We start from the raw sequence: 16,697 nt of genomic DNA, 5'->3' as shown, positions 1-16,697 counted from the left end.
CTTTTCCAACATATTTGCAGTGTTACTTGAGTGCCTTGTTGCAAACAGGGTGCATGTTTTGGAATATTTTTATTCTGTACAGGATTCCTTTTCACTCTGTGAATTACGTTAGTATTATAGAGTATCTACAATGTTGTAATCACAGCCATTATAGTCTGTAACTGTTTTAAAGTCACGATTGGCCTCATGTTGTAATCCCTGAGCAGTTTCTTTCTTCTCCAGCAACTGAGTTGGGAAGGACGCCTGTATATTTGTAGTGACTGGGTGTATTGATACACCATCCAAAGTGTAATTAATAACTTCACTATGCTCAAAGGGATATTCAATGTCTGATTTACCAATACGTGCCCTTCTTTGCGAGGCATTGGAAAACCTCCCTGGTCTTTGTGGTTTAAACTGTGTTTGAAATGTACTGCTTGATTGAGGGACCTTACAGATATGTACGGAGATGAGGAAGTCTTTCAAAAATCATGTTAAACACTATTATTGCACAGAAAGTGAGTCCATGCAACTTATTAGTCGAGTTTTTACTCCTGAACTCATTTAGGCTTGCCATAACAAAGGGGTTAAATACTTATTGACTCAAGACATTTCAGTTTTTAATTTTTTATTAATTTGTAAACATTTAAAACAAAAACATAATTTCACTTTAACATTACGGTAGGCCAGTGACAATTTAAAAAAATATTTCATCCATTTTAAATTCAGGCTGTAACACAACCAAATGTGGAAAAAGTAAAGGGGTGTAAATACTTTCTGAAGGCTCTGTATATATAATTTGAGCTGCGTGCATCACGAGAAAATGTATTGATTTATTTCACTTTGCCTGTAAGAACGCTGATGAACACGGGCATGTCTGATTAGCGGGCATGTCGGATTAGCCTGCGCTGTGGTGCAGACTCTGGTAGCATGTTGGCTGTCAATGAATAGCTTGCAAGTAGATAGTGAGAAATGATCAGTAGGCCTCATATTACATTAATGAAATCTATGACAGTCCTGGCTGAGCCCCATATGCAGGCGCACCGATAGGCTTCACAGTTAGAACAGTCCTGGCTGAGCCCCATATGCAGGCGCACCGATATGCTTCGCAGTTAGAACAGTCCTGGCTGAGCCCCATATGCAGGCGCACCGATATGCTTCGCAGTTACAACCGTCCTGGCTGAGCCCCATATGCAGGCGCCCCGATATGCTTCGCAGTTACAACAGTCCTGGCTGAGCCCCATATGCAGGCGCCCCGATATGCTTCACAGTTACAACAGTCCTGGCTGAGCCCCATATGCGGGCGCACCGATATGCTTCACAGTTACAACAGTCCTGGCTGAGCCCCATATGCAGGCGCACCGATATGCTTCACAGTTACAACCGTCCTGACTGTGCCCCATATGCAGGCGCACCGATATGCTTCGCAGTTACAACAGTCCTGGCTGAGCCCCATATGCAGGCGCACCGATATGCTTCGCAGTTACAACAGTCCTGGCTGAGCCCCATATGCAGGCGCACCGATATGCTTCGCAGTTACAACAGTCCTGGCTGAGCCCCAGATGCAGGCGCACCGATATGCTTCACAGTTACAACAGTCCTGGCTGAGCCCCATATGCAGGCGCACCGATATGCTTCACAGTTACAACAGTCCTGGCTGAGCCCCATATGCAGGCGCACCGATATGCTTCGCAGTTACAACAGTCCTGGCTGAGCCCCATATGCAGGCGCACCGATATGCTTCGCAGTTACAACAGTCCTGGCTGAGCCCCATATGCAGGCGCACCGATATGCTTCGCAGTTACAACAGTCCTGGCTGAGCCCCATATGCAGGCGCACCGATATGCTTCGCAATTACAACCGTCCTGGCTGAGCCCCATATGCAGGCGCACCGATATGCTTCACAGTTACAACAGTCCTGGCTGAGCCCCATATGCAGGCGCACCGATATGCTTCGCAGTTACAACAGTCCTGGCTGAGCCCCATATGCAGGCGCACCGATATGCTTCACAGTTACAACAGTCCTGGCTGAGCCCCATATGCAGGCGCCCCGATATGCTTCACAGTTACAACAGTCCTGGCTGAGCCCCATATGCAGGCGCACCGATATGCTTCACAGTTACAACAGTCCTGGCTGAGCCCCATATGCAGGCGCCCCGATATGCTTCACAGTTACAACCGTCCTGGCTGAGCCCCATATGCAGGTGCACCGATATGCTACAGGGCTCCGGGCAGCCGAGCGGAAATGGAGGAAAACTCGCCTCCCTGCGGACCTGGCATCCTTTCACTCCCTCCTCTCTACATTTTCCTCCTCTGTCTCTGCTGCTAAAGCCACTTTCTACCACTCTAAATTCCAAGCATCTGCCTCTAACCCTAGGAAGCTCTTTGCCACCTTCTCCTCCCTCTTGAATCCTCCTCCCCCCCCTCCCTCTCTGCAGATGACTTCGTCAACCATTTTGAAAAGAAGGTCGACGACATCCGATCCTCGTTTGCTAAGTCAAACGACACCGCTGGTTCTGCTCACACTGCCCTACCCTGTGCTCTGACCTCTTTCTCCCCTCTCTCCAGATGACATCTCGCGTCTTGTGACGGCCGGCCGCCCAACAACCTGCCCGCTTGACCCTATCCCCTCCTCTCTTCTCCAGACCATCTCCGGTGACCTTCTCCCTTACCTCACCTCGCTCATCAACTCATCCCTGACCGCTGGCTACGTCCCTCCCGTCTTCAAGAGAGCGAGAGTTGCACCCCTTCTGAAAAAACCTACACTCGATCCCTCCGATGTCAACAACTACAGACCAGTATCCCTTCTTTCTTTTCTCTCCAAAACTCTTGAACGTGCCGTCCTTGGCCAGCTCTCCCGCTATCTCTCTCAGAATGACCTTCTTGATCCAAATCAGTCAGGTTTCAAGACTAGTCATTCAACTGAGACTGCTCTTCTCTGTATCACGGAGGCGCTCCGCACTGCTAAAGCTAACTCTCTCTCCTCTGCTCTCATCCTTCTAGACCTATCGGCTGCCTTCGATACTGTGAACCATCAGATCCTCCTCTCCACCCTCTCCGAGTTGGGCATCTCCGGCGCGGCCCACGCTTGGATTGCGTCCTACCTGACAGGTCGCTCCTACCAGGTGGCGTGGCGAGAATCCGTCTCCTCACCACGTGGTCTCACCACTGGTGTCCCCAGGGCTCTGTTCTAGGCCCTCTCCTATTCTCGCTATACACCAAGTCACTTGGCTCTGTCATAACCTCACATGGTCTCTCCTATCATTGCTATGCAGACGACACACAATTAATCTTCTCCTTTCCCCCTTCTGACGACCAGGTGGCGAATCGCATCTCTGCATGTCTGGCAGACATATCAGTGTGGATGACGGATCATCACCTCAAGCTGAACCTCGGCAAGACGGAGCTGCTCTTCCTCCCGGGGAAGGACTGCCCGTTCCATGATCTCGCCATCACGGTTGACAACTCCATTGTGTCCTCGTCCCAGAGCGCTAAGAACCTTGGCGTGATCCTGGACAACACCCTGTCGTTCTCAAATAACATCAAGGCGGTGGCCCGTTCCTGTAGGTTCATGCTCTACAACATCCGCAGAGTACGACCCTGCCTCACACAGGAAGCGGCGCAGGTCCTAATCCAGGCACTTGTCATCTCCCGTCTGGATTACTGCAACTCGCTGTTGGCTGGGCTCCCTGCCTGTGCCATTAAACCCCTACAACTCATCCAGAACGCCGCAGCCCGTCTGGTGTTCAACCTTCCCAAGTTCTCTCACGTCACCCCGCTCCTCCGCTCTCTCCACTGGCTTCCAGTTGAAGCTCGCATCCGCTACAAGACCATGGTGCTTGCCTACGGAGCTGTGAGGGGAACGGCACCTCAGTACCTCCAGGCTCTGATCAGGCCCTACACCCAAACAAGGGCACTGCGTTCATCCACCTCTGGCCTGCTCGCCTCCCTACCACTGAGGAAGTACAGTTCCCGCTCAGCCCAGTCAAAACTGTTCGCTGCTCTGGCCCCCCAATGGTGGAACAAACTCCCTCACGACGCCAGGACAGCGGAGTCAATCACCACCTTCCGGAGACACCTGAAACCCCACCTCTTTAAGGAATACCTAGGATAGGATAAAGTAATCCTTCTCACCCCCCCCCCCCTTAAAAGACCTAGATGCACTATTGTAAAGTGGCTGTTCCACTGGATGTCTTAAGGTGAAAGCACCAATTTGTAAGTCGCTCTGGATAAGAGCGTCTGCTAAATGACTTAAATGTAAATGTAATTACAACCGTCCTGGCTGAGACCCATATGCAGGCGCACCGATATGCGTCGCAGTTACAACAGTCCTGGCTGAGCCCCATATGCAGGCGCACCGATATGCTTCGCAGTTACAACCGTCCTGGCTGAGCCCCATATGCAGGCGCACCGATATGCTTCGCAGTTACAACAGTCCTGGCTGAGCCCCATATGCAGGCGCCCCGATATGCTTCGCAGTTACAACCGTCCTGGCTGAGCCCCATATGCAGGCGCCCCGATATGCTTCACAGTTACAACAGTCCTGGCTGAGCCCCATATGCAGGCGCCCCGATATGCTTCACAGTTACAACCGTCCTGGCTGAGCCCCATATGCAGGCGCACCGATATGCTTCGCAATTACAACCGTCCTGGCTGATCCCCATATGCAGGCGCACCGATATGCTTCGCAGTTACAACAGTCCTGGCTTAACCCCATATGCAGGCGCCCCGATATGCTTCACAGTTACAACCGTCCTGGCTGAGCCCCATATGCAGGCGCACCGATATGCTTCGCAATTACAACCGTCCTGGCTGATCCCCATATGCAGGCGCACCGATATGCTTCGCAGTTACAACAGTCCTGGCTGAGCCCCATATGCAGGCGCACCGATATGCTTCACAGTTACAACAGTCCTGGCTGAGCCCCATATGCAGGCGCCCCGATATGCTTCACAGTTACAACCGTCCTGGCTGAGCCCCATATGCAGGCGCACCGATATGCTTCACAGTTACAACAGTCCTGGCTGAGCCCCATATGCAGGCGCCCCGATATGCTTCACAGTTACAACCGTCCTGGCTGAGCCCCATATGCAGGCGCCCTGATATGCTTCACAGTTACAACAGTCCTGGCTGAGCCCCATATGCAGGCACACTGATATGCTTCACAGTTACAACCGTCCTGGCTGAGCCCCATATGCAGGCGCACCGATATGCTTCACAGTTACAACAGTCCTGGCTGAGCCCCAAAAGCAGGCGCACCGATATGCTTCACAGTTACAACCGTCCTGGCTGAGCCCCATATGCAGGCGCACCGATATGCTTCACAGTTACAACAGTCCTGGCTGAGCCCCATATGCAGGCGCACCGATATGCTTCACATTTACAACCGTCCTGGCTGAGCCCCATATGCAGGCGCCCCGATATGCTTCACAGTTACAACAGTCCTGGCTGAGCCCCATATGCGGGCGCACCGATATGCTTCACAGTTACAACAGTCCTGGCTGCGCCCCATATGCGGGCCCCCCGATATGCTTCACAGTTACAACAGTCCTGGCTGTGCCCCATATGCAGGCGCACCGATATGCTTCACAGTTACAACCGTCCTGGCTGAGCCCCATATGCAGGCGCACCGATATCCTTCACAGTTACATTGTAGCCAAACTGTGTCTGTTTGTGCCTATTCAGCAAAAGAAAAAGCACCGGATATTTGTGTCTTGATAAAAACAGCTCTGCTTGCAGGCCCGGTTAAAACCTGGAGGCGAAAGGGGGCTTGGCCCCCTCAGCTGAAACATGTGCCACCTCTGTCCCTATATAAAAATACACCAAACTGCTGTTTGACCTTCAAGAAGATAGAGGATGCTTCCTAAATGGCACCCAGTTCAGTCCCTGGTCGAACGTAGTGCACTATATAGGGAATGGGATGCCAGTTGGGAAAGATCCTAATTGGTTTAATTGGCTCAATACTTGGCCCTGCCAGGTCCAATAACATCCAATCCAAAATGTTCACTAATCAATGGTTGAGGATGGGCCTGGTGCCCTTGAAACAAAGTGTTATTTTCCTCATCTGCCATTCAAAAGACAGTAAACAGCAAAGACTCAAAGTGAGTTATTTGAAAGTGAGTTTGAAGCCCAGAGTTGAAAACAATATATCTTGTCATTTTCTATTGCACCCTCTGGTGCTGGATTTGCTCACTGTCTAAACCCTCTCCGTTCTATGCCAATCTGATTCTACACGTGAACATTGGTTGCAAAATGCCTGTGACTTCCACCAAACTTCCCAGGTTTGGAGAAATTCCTGTTGAAAGATTTCCGAAATCAGGAGGGAATAAACAGGACATTCAAAGGAAATGCACTACCCTAGTTGTAGCCTCGCCTCTATAACCAACCATCCATTTCACACACACACATCCCTGGGCCCATTACACACTTCCCAGGCTTAGCATGACTGCTAACTTTTCCATCCCAGGGAATACTGTATATGTATGTGTTTGGAATTGAAATACGAGGACTCGTCATATGCAGACACAAACCCTCTAAACCACGCTAAAAGTTTAGGGGAAAGTCTTACCGAGCGTGGATTGTCGTTTGGTTTTCCGAATCCCGAGATCCAAAATCTCATTTCCCAGTGGTTAAGCGCTCGGCGGGTCAGAGTAATGGGGCGATCAAACGTTCCCTCTCTCTTGATGGATTAGAAGCAGGAGGAGAGTGTGTGTGGGTGTGTGTCTGTGTGTGTGTGTGTGGGTGTGTGTGTGGTTGTGGGTGTGTGTGTGGGTGTCTGGGTGTCCATGGGTGTGTGTGTAAGAGAGGGAAAGTGTGATATGTTCCTCTGATTGATACCCATTAAGCTCGGGCCCTGGCTTTGGAGAATGTAACGATCCCGAGATGTTTACTCCACAGTCACGCAACGTTAATGCTTTGATTGTCCGTGGTCGGTAGCACCGCCGCCTCCGCAGTGTCGGAACACCGTATAGGCTATAGATGCCTGTTGAAGGGCTGTGATTCAGCCATTTGTAAACAGGTCACGCCGAAAGCCTGTGGCTCGGTACAACTCTCACCGTTCTCCAATGTGTAACACTACGCCTCGTCAAATAGTGCTGTTATCGTCTTGGGAAGGTTTCCTTTCAGGATGGCCAACGTCGTCTATGAAGCCACTTACAGTTGTTTTCCCGCCTGTAAGTTAAGTCCCCTTCAACGGCTGAATGGAGTTCAATGAGCCCTGGCTCGAAGCTGATGTTTTCCTCCGATTGGAATTGGATTGTACTGCATGTTCAATACTCAGATCAGCAGAAAGAGAAGTGGGGGCTTACCACCGGCAGCTGTTGTACACATATTCATCATCCATCCGGCTCTCAACGTCTACAGTTTCCTCACATTTCATAGTGTGCACTGCAGACAGACTTGACACCATTCCAGATCCATGAAATGGATCAGTGGCACACTGGGCCGTGCAATTCCTCACTGAGCTTTGATCAGAGTTTCCACTTGTGCCCTCGTTAAGCCATGGGTGAGGGAGAAAGAGTGTGAACGAGAGCATGAGGATGAGAGTGGAAGAAGAGAAAATGGAGAAATGGAATTGAAGGAACACTGACATAGGGAAAGAGGGAGAGGACAGACTAGCCAGAGAGTACGGTGTGTGTGTGTGTGTGTGTGTGTGTGTGTGTGTGTGTGTGTGTGTGTGTGTGTGCTTGTGTGCGTGTGTGTGCGTGTGTGTGTGTGTGTGTGTGTGTTTCACGAAGTATTCAGACCCCTTGGAGTTCTTCCCATTTTATTGTGTTTTACGAAGTGGGATTCAAATGGATTTCATTGTCATTTTTTAGTCAGCAATCTACACAAAATACTCCATAATGTCAAAGTGGAAGATTGTCGACTACAAAGACCAGGGAGCTTTTCAAAATCCTCATAAAGATGGGCAGTGATTGGTAACAATAACAATAACAAATCAGCCATTGGATTTCTCTTTAAGCATTGTTAAGTTAATAATTATGCTGTGGATTACGTATTAAACCACCCAGACACTTCAAAGATACAGTCATCCTTCTGAACGGAATGACTCGCAAAGAAGGGAACAGCCTGTTGGTGGCAGGCATTGAATATCCATTTGAGCATGGTGAAGTAATTAATTACACTTTGAATTGTGTATCAATACACCCAGTCACTGGCTGTGATAGGAAAAAACTGAGGATGGATCAAGAACATTGTAGTTATCCCACAATACTAACCTAATTGACCGAGTGAAATGAAGGAAGCATGTATAGAATACAAATATTCCAAAACATGCAACCTGTTTGCAACAAGGCATTATGTTTGGAGCAAATCCGACACAACACATCACTGAGTACCACTCTTCATATTTTCAAGCATGGTGGTGGCTGCATCATGTTATTGGTATGCTTGTCATCGACAAGGTCTAGGGAGTTTTGTAGGATAAAAAGACATGGAATAGAGCTAAGTACATGCTCTCAGTTACTGGTGTAAAGCAGACTGAAGCCAAATCTGCGCTGGAGTTGCTTACCAAGAAGATAGTGAATACAGTTTTGAGTTACATCTTCTTGAAAATCTATGGCAAGACTTGAACATTTCTGCCTAGCCATGATCATTAACATCTTGACATAGCTTGAATCATTTTGTAAATAATAAAGGGCAAACATTTCACAATCCAGGTGTGCAAATCTCTTCTAGACTTACCCAAGAAGACTCACAGATGTAATCAATGCCAAAGGTGTCTCTAACATGTATTGACTAAGGAAGCTGAATACTTATGCAACGACTATATTTTAGTTATAAAATGTTTGTTAAACTTTAATAAATGTTTTTTATAAAGTATTCCACTTTGACATTTTTTTGTGTAGATTTGTTGACATAAAATTTAAATAAATCCATTTTGATAACATTTTGTAACAATAAAATGTGAAGAAATCCAAGGGGCCTGAATACGTTCGCAATACACTGTATGTGTGTGTTCACGCTTGACCTTTCACTCTTAATGGGAGAGCTCTCTCCTCATGAGGAAACCAATCAATCAGGCTGAATCGCTGGCTGCCAATGAGACTAGGAAGAACTAGCTAGCTGACCTTGAGCTACAGGAAGGGACAGCAGACCCAGTCACACCCCATTGGGGGGATCAGAAATGTCCACAATCCACATCCCATTAAGTCCCATTATAAGGATGTGGCTTACAAAAGGTTGGATCCGCCCCAAATGCGCCTTAGTCAAAAGTAGTGCACTATAAAGGGAATAGAGTGCCATTTTGGATGCAGCTAATGAGCGAGGGGATTGTCGACACTGACGGGGCACTATTTTAGAAGATTGAAATGGTGTCTGGTTCTCTATTCGGTGACTAATCCATGACAGTAACAGTCCTTTATTGAAGGATCAAGCACTATTTGAATGTACATTTGTTTGTGTCTTTTTAAATGATATAGTCGCGAGGAACTGTGTCAAGAACTACCATACATGGAGCTTTTCAACTGAAAGCCCACATCCAGTTCACCCACTTTAGGTTCACACTGCCTGAAGATCATACTGACATTTCATTTGTTTTACGTCTGGAGAAAAAGTGGAAAGATAGTTAACGTTCTCCCTCTGTATTTATGGAGAATTCAGACAGGCAAATGGAACAGGAGCTAGCAGGAGTACCGTGTGGAAAGAGAGGTCCTTGCCCATAAACCTTTTGAAGCTAAAGGTTATTTTAACAGTGTGCAGCCCGAGCCACCATCAAACCTATAATCTTGTCTATAACCCTCTGAGTCCTATCGTCCAATCGTCTCCTCCTGATTACATTATGGATGCTGATTTCAGACTGCGGCGATTCACTAAGCCCACCAAACTGTCACCGTAACGCACACACACACGCACACACGTACATGCACACACGCGCACACACAAGCACACACAAACTCTCACACGCACACTGCCTGCCGCGTCATCGGCCTGGAGGGATGCGTTATGATGGCTGTGTGTGTGCGTGCGTGTGTGTGTGCGTGCGCGCGTGCGTGCGTGCGTGCGTGCGTGTGTGTGTGCGTGTGTGCTTGCTTCTCTGTGTATGACCTATGGATGTATCTGTACTTTTCATCAGGTGGCAGAAGCCACTGATGCCCCCCCTAGGGCTTTAAGGGGAGCCAGTCAGTGGATTTATGAATCAGAAGGCCTCAGACAGGGAGAGTATTCCCGAGTGAGACTAAAGCTCTGCTCTGTCTGAGGTGAGCCTGTTCCCTTAACTGTGCCCATATCTGACAATTAGAGTTGTCAATCCTGCACAAACAGATCTGGGATCAGGCTAGTCTGAGGTGACTCCTAATTACCTCTCTAGATCCAACGACTGGGGTGTGTTTACATGGGAGCCACTGTAAGATGTACCTCTAGTGCCACTCTGTCTAGGACTATACTATGGCTTCCCCTTACATGAACCAAGCTGGATTGCATTTGAACCGCAATACAACATACTTGTTCTCTACGGCAGCCATATATTATGTACAGATAAAGTGTGATGAAGGGAACGTACAAACACAACTCCTTCTCTCTGTTCTGTCTACGAATTCCACATGGTTCCCTGGGTTACGACATTACAACCTCCGGCCTCCTGTGCTTCTGTGGTTGCGTGGGCCACGCAGGAGGAGGCTGCCGCTATGCAACCACCACCACAGGGCTAAAACTAAGGGAGCTTTTCAGCTCACTACCACCACTCCGGAAGAAGCAAAATGGTTCCCTGGTTTCCTACCGCGTTGATGTAATGTAGATTAAGATTGCAGCACACTGCACACACAAAGAGAAGTTCGGGCTAGGAAGTGTACACTTACGACTAAACATGTACAATACAACACGTGAATACTGTTGTAGATACTGTACATGCACATGGGAATACAGTGCCTTCAGAAAGTATTCACTCCCCTATGCTTTGTCTACATTTTGTTGTTACAAAGTGGGATTAAAATTGATTTAATATGTATTTTTTGTCAACTACACAAAATACTCTGTAATGTCAAAGTGGAAGAAAAACTCTAAGATTTAAAAAAAAATGAAACACTAATATATCTTGATTCGAGTATTCAACCCCCTGAGTCAATAGTTAGATGCACATTGCAAAATGCCAAACAAACTCACATTCCAAAACAAAACCACGTGTCCATGCAAGTCATTCGTTTAAAAATCCATGTATGATTATTATGAAGTATCACTTGTGTGTCCCAATCCTCATATTACTTTTGCATTGGTCTTCCAACAACATGCGGGAGGAAACAGCGCAATAGCCTCTCTATTTGAATAGGTTATAGCCTATATCCCCGGTATAGCCCCTGTCTCCCCTAATCTGCTTCGTATGCGCTCATAAATGCTCTGCTACTCACAGACTGTTTCAGAGATCTCAAGTTATGATGCTGCGTGCATTTCATCAAATGCTCACAGTCAATCAACTATAATACATGTTTAAAAAAATCCTAGCCCTTGCCAATGACAAGCATACCCATAACATGATGCAGCCACCACCATGCTTGAAAATATGAAGAGTGGTACTCAGTGATGTGTTGTGTTGGATTTGCTCCAAACATAATGCTTTGTATTCAGGACATAAAGCTATTTTCTTTGCCACATTTTTTGCAGTTTTACCTTAGTGCCTTGTTGCAAACAGGTTGCATGTTGTGGAATATTTGTATTCTATACAGGCTTCCTTCTTTTCACTCTGTCAATTAGGTTAGTATTGTGGGGTAACTACAGTGTTGTTGATCCATCCTCAATGTTTTCCTATCACAGGCATTAAACTCTGTAACTGTTGCAAAGTCACCATTAGGCTCATGGTGAAATCCCTGAGCAGTTTCCTTCCTCTCCGGGCAACTTAGTTAGGAAGGATACCTCTATCTTTGTAGTGACTGGGTGTATTGATACACCATCCAAAGTGTAATTAATTACTTCACCATGCTCAAATGGATATTCAATGCCTGCTACCAACAGGCTGTTCCCTTCTTTGCGAGACATTGGAAACCTCCCTGGTCTTTGTGGTTGAATCTGTGTTTGAAATTCACTTGTCAACTGAGGGACCTTACAGATAATGAAATGTGTGGGTACAGAGATGAGGTAGTCATTAAAAAACCATGTTAAACCCGACGGGAAGTGAAAGTAGATAAGGATTAAGGTTGTTAAAACAGAAATAAACCTTCACAGATGATTTTAGGAATTTATCCCCACTGGTTAAGGTAAAGGTAAAGGTTTGGAAGGTTAAGGTAAGGGTAAAGGTTTGGAAGGTTAATGTAAGGGTAAAGGTTTGGAAGGTTAAGGTAAAGGTAAAGGTTTGGAAGGTTAAGGTAAGGGTAAAGGTTTGGAAGGTTAAGGTAAAGGTTTGGAAGGTTAAGGTAAAGGTAAAGGTTTGGAAGGTTAATGTAAGGGTAAAGGTTTGGAAGGTTAATGTAAGGGTAAAGGTTTGGAAGGTTAAGGTAAAGGTAAAGGTTTGGAAGGTTAAGGTAAAGGTTTGGAAGGTTAAGGTAAAGGTTTGGAAGGTTAAGGTAAAGGTTTGCAAGGTTAATGTAAGGGTAAAGGTTTGGAAGGTTAATGTAAGGGTAAAGGTTTGGAAGGTTAATGTAAGGATAAAGGTTTGGAAGGTTAAGGTAAAGGTAAACGTTTGGAAGGTTAAGGTAAGGGTAAAGGTTTGGAAGGTTAAGGTAAGGGTAAAGGTTTGGAAGGTTAAGGTAAGGGTAAAGGTTTGGAAGGTTAAGGTAAAGGTTTGGAAGGTTAAGGTAAGGGTAAAGGTTTGTAAGGTTATGGTAGAAGTAAAGGTTTGGAAGGTTAAGGTAAGGGTAAAGGTTTGGAAGGTTAATGTAAAGATAAAGGTTTGGAAGGTTAATGTAAAGGTAAAGGTTTGGAAGGTTAAGGTAAGGGTAAAGGTTTGGAAGGTTAAGGTAGAGGTAAAGGTTTGGAAGGTTATGGTAGAAGTAAAGGTTTGGAAGGTTAAGGTAAGGGTAAAGGTTTGGAAGGTTAATGTAAAGATAAAGGTTTGGAAGGTTATGGTAGAAGTAAAGGTTTGGAAGGTTAAGGTAAGGGTAAAGGTTTGGAAGGTTAATGTAAGGTTAAAGGTTTGGAAGCTTAATGTAAGGGTAAAGGTTTGGAAGGTTAAGGTAAATGTTTGGAAGGTTAAGGTAAGGGTAAAGGTTTGGAAGGTTCATGTAAAGATAAAGGTTTGGAAGGTTAATGTAAAGATAAAGGTTTGGAAGGTTAATGTAAAGGTAAAGGTTTGGAAGGTTAAGGTAAGGGTAAAGGTTTGGAAGGTTAAGGTAGAGGTAAAGGTTTGGAAGGTTAAGGTAAGGGTAAAGGTTTGGAAGGTTCATGTAAAGATAAAGGTTTGGAAGGTTAATGTAAAGGTAAAGGTTTGGAAGGTTAATGTAAGGGTAAAGGTTTGGAAGGTTAATGTAAGGGTAAAGGTTTGGAAGGTTAAGGTAAAGGTTTGGAAGGTTAAGGTAAGGGTAAAGGTTTGGAAGGTTCATGTAAAGATAAAGGTTTGGAAGGTTAATGTAAAGATAAAGGTTTGGAAGGTTAATGTAAAGGTAAAGGTTTGGAAGGTTAAGGTAAGGGTAAAGGTTTGGAAGGTTAAGGTAGAGGTAAAGGTTTGGAAGGTTAAGGTAAGGGTAAAGGTTTGGAAGGTTAATGTAAAGGTAAAGGTTTGGAAGGTTAAGGTAAAGGTAAAGGTTTGGAAGGTTAAGGTAAGGGTAAAGGTTTGGAAGGTTAATGTAAGGGTAAAGGTTTGGAAGGTTAATGTAAGGGTAAAGGTTTGGAAGGTTAATGTAAGGGTAAATGTTTGGAAGGTTAATGTAAGGGTAAAGGTTTGGAAGGTAAAGGTAAAGGTTTGGAAGGTTAAGGTAAGGGTAAATGTTTGGAAGGTTAAGGTAAAGGTTTGGAAGGTTAAGGTAAAGGTTTGGAAGGTTAAGGTAAAGGTTTGCAAGGTTAATGTAAGGGTAAAGGTTTGGAAGGTTAATGTAAGGGTAAAGGTTTGGAAGGTTAATGTAAGGGTAAAGGTTTGGAAGGTTAAGGTAAGGGTAAAGGTTTGGAAGGTTAAGGTAAGTGTAAAGGTTTGGAAGGTTAAGGTAAAGGTTTGGAAGGTTAAGGTAAGGGTAAAGGTTTGTAAGGTTATGGTAGAAGTAAAGGTTTGGAAGGTTAAGGTAAGGGTAAAGGTTTGGAAGGTTAATGTAAAGATAAAGGTTTGGAAGGTTAATGTTAAGGTAAAGGTTTGGAAGGTTAAGGTAAGGGTAAAGGTTTGGAAGGTTAAGGTAGAGGTAAAGGTTTGGAAGGTTATGGTAGAAGTAAAGGTTTGGAAGGTTAAGGTAAGGGTAAAGGTTTGGAAGGTTAATGTGTAAAGGTTTTGGTTAAAGGTTAAGGCTTAATGTAAGGGTAAAGGTTTGGAAGGTTGGAAGGTTAAGGTTTGGAAGGTTAAGGTAAAGGTAAAGGTTTGGAAGGTTAAGGTTAAGGTTAATAAAGGTTTGGAAGGTTAAGGTAAGGGTGGAAAGTAAAGTAAAGGTTTGGAAGGTTAATGGTAAAGGTTTGGAAGGTTAATGTAAAGGTAAAGGTAAAGGTTTGGAAGGTTAATGTAAGGGTAAAGGTTTGGAAGGTTAATGTAAAGGTTTAAAGGTTAAGGAAGGTTTGGAAGGTTAAGGTAAGGGTAAAGGTTTGGAAGGTTAATGTAAGGGTAAAGGTTTGGAAGGTTAATGTAAGGGTAAAGGTTTGGAAGGTTAATGTAAAGGTAAAGGTTTGGAAGGTTAATGTAGAGGTAAAGGTTTGGAAGGTTAAAGGTAAAGGTTTGGAAGGTTAATGTAAGGTAAAGGTTTGGAAGGTTAAGGTAAGGTAAAGGTTTGGAAGGTTAAGGTAAGGGTAAAGGTTTGGAAGGTTAAGGTAAGGTAAAAAGGTTTGGTAAAGGTTTAAGGTTAAGGGTAAAAAGGTTTGGAAGGTTCATGTAAAGATAAAGGTTTGGAAGGTTAATGTAAAGGTAAAGGTTTGGAAGGTTAAGGTAAGGGTAAAGGTTTGGAAGGTTAAGGTAGAGGTAAAGGTTTGGAAGGTTAAGGTAAGGGTAAAGGTTTGGAAGGTTAATGTAAAGGTAAAGGTTTGGAAGGTTAAGGTAAAGGTAAAGGTTTGGAAGGTTAAGGTAAGGGTAAAGGTTTGGAAGGTTAATGTAAGGGTAAAGGTTTGGAAGGTTAATGTAAGGGTAAAGGTTTGGAAGGTTAATGTAAGGGTAAAGGTTTGGAAGGTTAATGTAAGGGTAAAGGTTTGGAAGGTAAAGGTAAAGGTTTGGAAGGTTAAGGTAAGGGTAAATGTTTGGAAGGTTAAGGTAAAGGTTTGGAAGGTTAAGGTAAAGGTTTGTAAGGTTAAGGTAAAGGTTTGCAAGGTTAATGTAAGGGTAAAGGTTTGGAAGGTTAATGTAAGGGTAAAGGTTTGGAAGGTTAATGTAAGGGTAAAGGTTTGGAAGGTTAAGGTAAAGGTAAAGGTTTGGAAGGTTAAGGTAAGGGTAAAGGTTTGTAAGGTTAAGGTAAGGGTAAAGGTTTGGAAGGTTAAGGTAAGGGTAAAGGTTTGGAAGGTTATGGTAGAAGTAAAGGTTTGGAAGGTTAAGGCAAGGGTAAAGGTTTGGAAGGTTAATGTAAAGATAAAGGTTTGGAAGGTTAATGTAAAGGTAAAGGTTTGGAAGGTTAAGGTAAGGGTAAAGGTTTGGAAGGTTAAGGTAAGGGTAAAGGTTTGGAAGGTTAATGTAAAGGTAAAGGTTTGGAAGGTTAAGGTAAAGGTAAAGGTTTGGAAGGTTAAGGTAAGGGTAAAGGTTTGGAAGGTTAATGTAAGGGTAAAGGTTTGGAAGGTTAATGTAAGGGTAAAGGTTTGGAAGGTTAATGTAAGGGTAAAGGTTTGGAAGGTTAATGTAAGGGTAAAGGTTTGGAAGGTTAAGGTAAAGGTTTGGAAGGTTAAGGTAAGGGTAAAGGTTTGGAAGGTTAAGGTAGAGGTAAAGGTTTGGAAGGTTAAGGTAGAGGTAAAGGTTTGGAAGGTTAAGGTAAGGGTAAAGGTTTGGAAGGTTAAGGTAAAGGTAAAGGTTTGGAAGGTTAAGGTAAGGGTAAAGGTTTGGAAGGTTAATGTAAGGGTAAAGGTTTGGAAGGTAAAGGTAAAGGTTTGGAAGGTTAAGGTAAAGGTTTGGAAGGTTAAGGTAAAGGTAAAGGTTTGGAAGGTTAATGTAAGGGTAAAAGGTTTGGAAGGTTAATGTAAGGGTAAAGGTTTGGAAGGTTAATGTAAAGGTAAAGGTTTGGAAGGTTAATGTAAGGGTAAAGGTTTGGAAGGTTAAGGTAAAGGGGTAAAGGTTTGGAAGGTTTGGAAGGTAAGGTAAGGGTAAAGGTTTGGAAGGTTAAGGTAAGGGTAAAGGTTTGGAAGGTTAAGGTAAGGGTAAAGGTTTGGAAGGTTAAGGTAGAGGTAAAGGTTTGGAAGGTTAAGGTAAGGGTAAATGTTTGGAAGGTTAAGGTAAAGGTTTGGAAGGTTAAGGTAAAGGTTTGGAAGGTTAAGGTAAGGGTAAATGTTTGGAAGGTTAAGGTAAGGGTAAAGGTTAAAACGGAAGAAAATAAATTAGAAAGTGCACGTGGTTTAAGCCCTTCCTCTATCCACCACACGCTCTATTTTATTTTTAAATTTTTTTTATTTTACCTTTATTTAACTAGGCAAGTCAGTTAAGAACAAATTCTTATTTTCAATGACGGCCTAGGAACAGTGGGTTAACTGCC

The 16,697-nt window shown here is 44.7% G+C and overlaps 1 protein-coding gene across 1 annotated transcript in view; it reads left to right on the top strand.

Annotated features, from left to right (window-relative positions):
* The window catches only part of LOC115137525 (catenin alpha-2-like), a 698,212-nt gene that overhangs the window by 151,487 nt on the left and 530,028 nt on the right, over positions 1 to 16,697 (top strand). The window lies entirely within an intron of this gene.

This window comes from Oncorhynchus nerka, linkage group LG11 (assembly GCF_034236695.1).
Source record: "Oncorhynchus nerka isolate Pitt River linkage group LG11, Oner_Uvic_2.0, whole genome shotgun sequence".
Taxonomy (NCBI): Eukaryota; Metazoa; Chordata; class Actinopteri; order Salmoniformes; family Salmonidae; genus Oncorhynchus; species Oncorhynchus nerka.
This window is presented reverse-complemented; position numbering and strand designations above follow the sequence as displayed.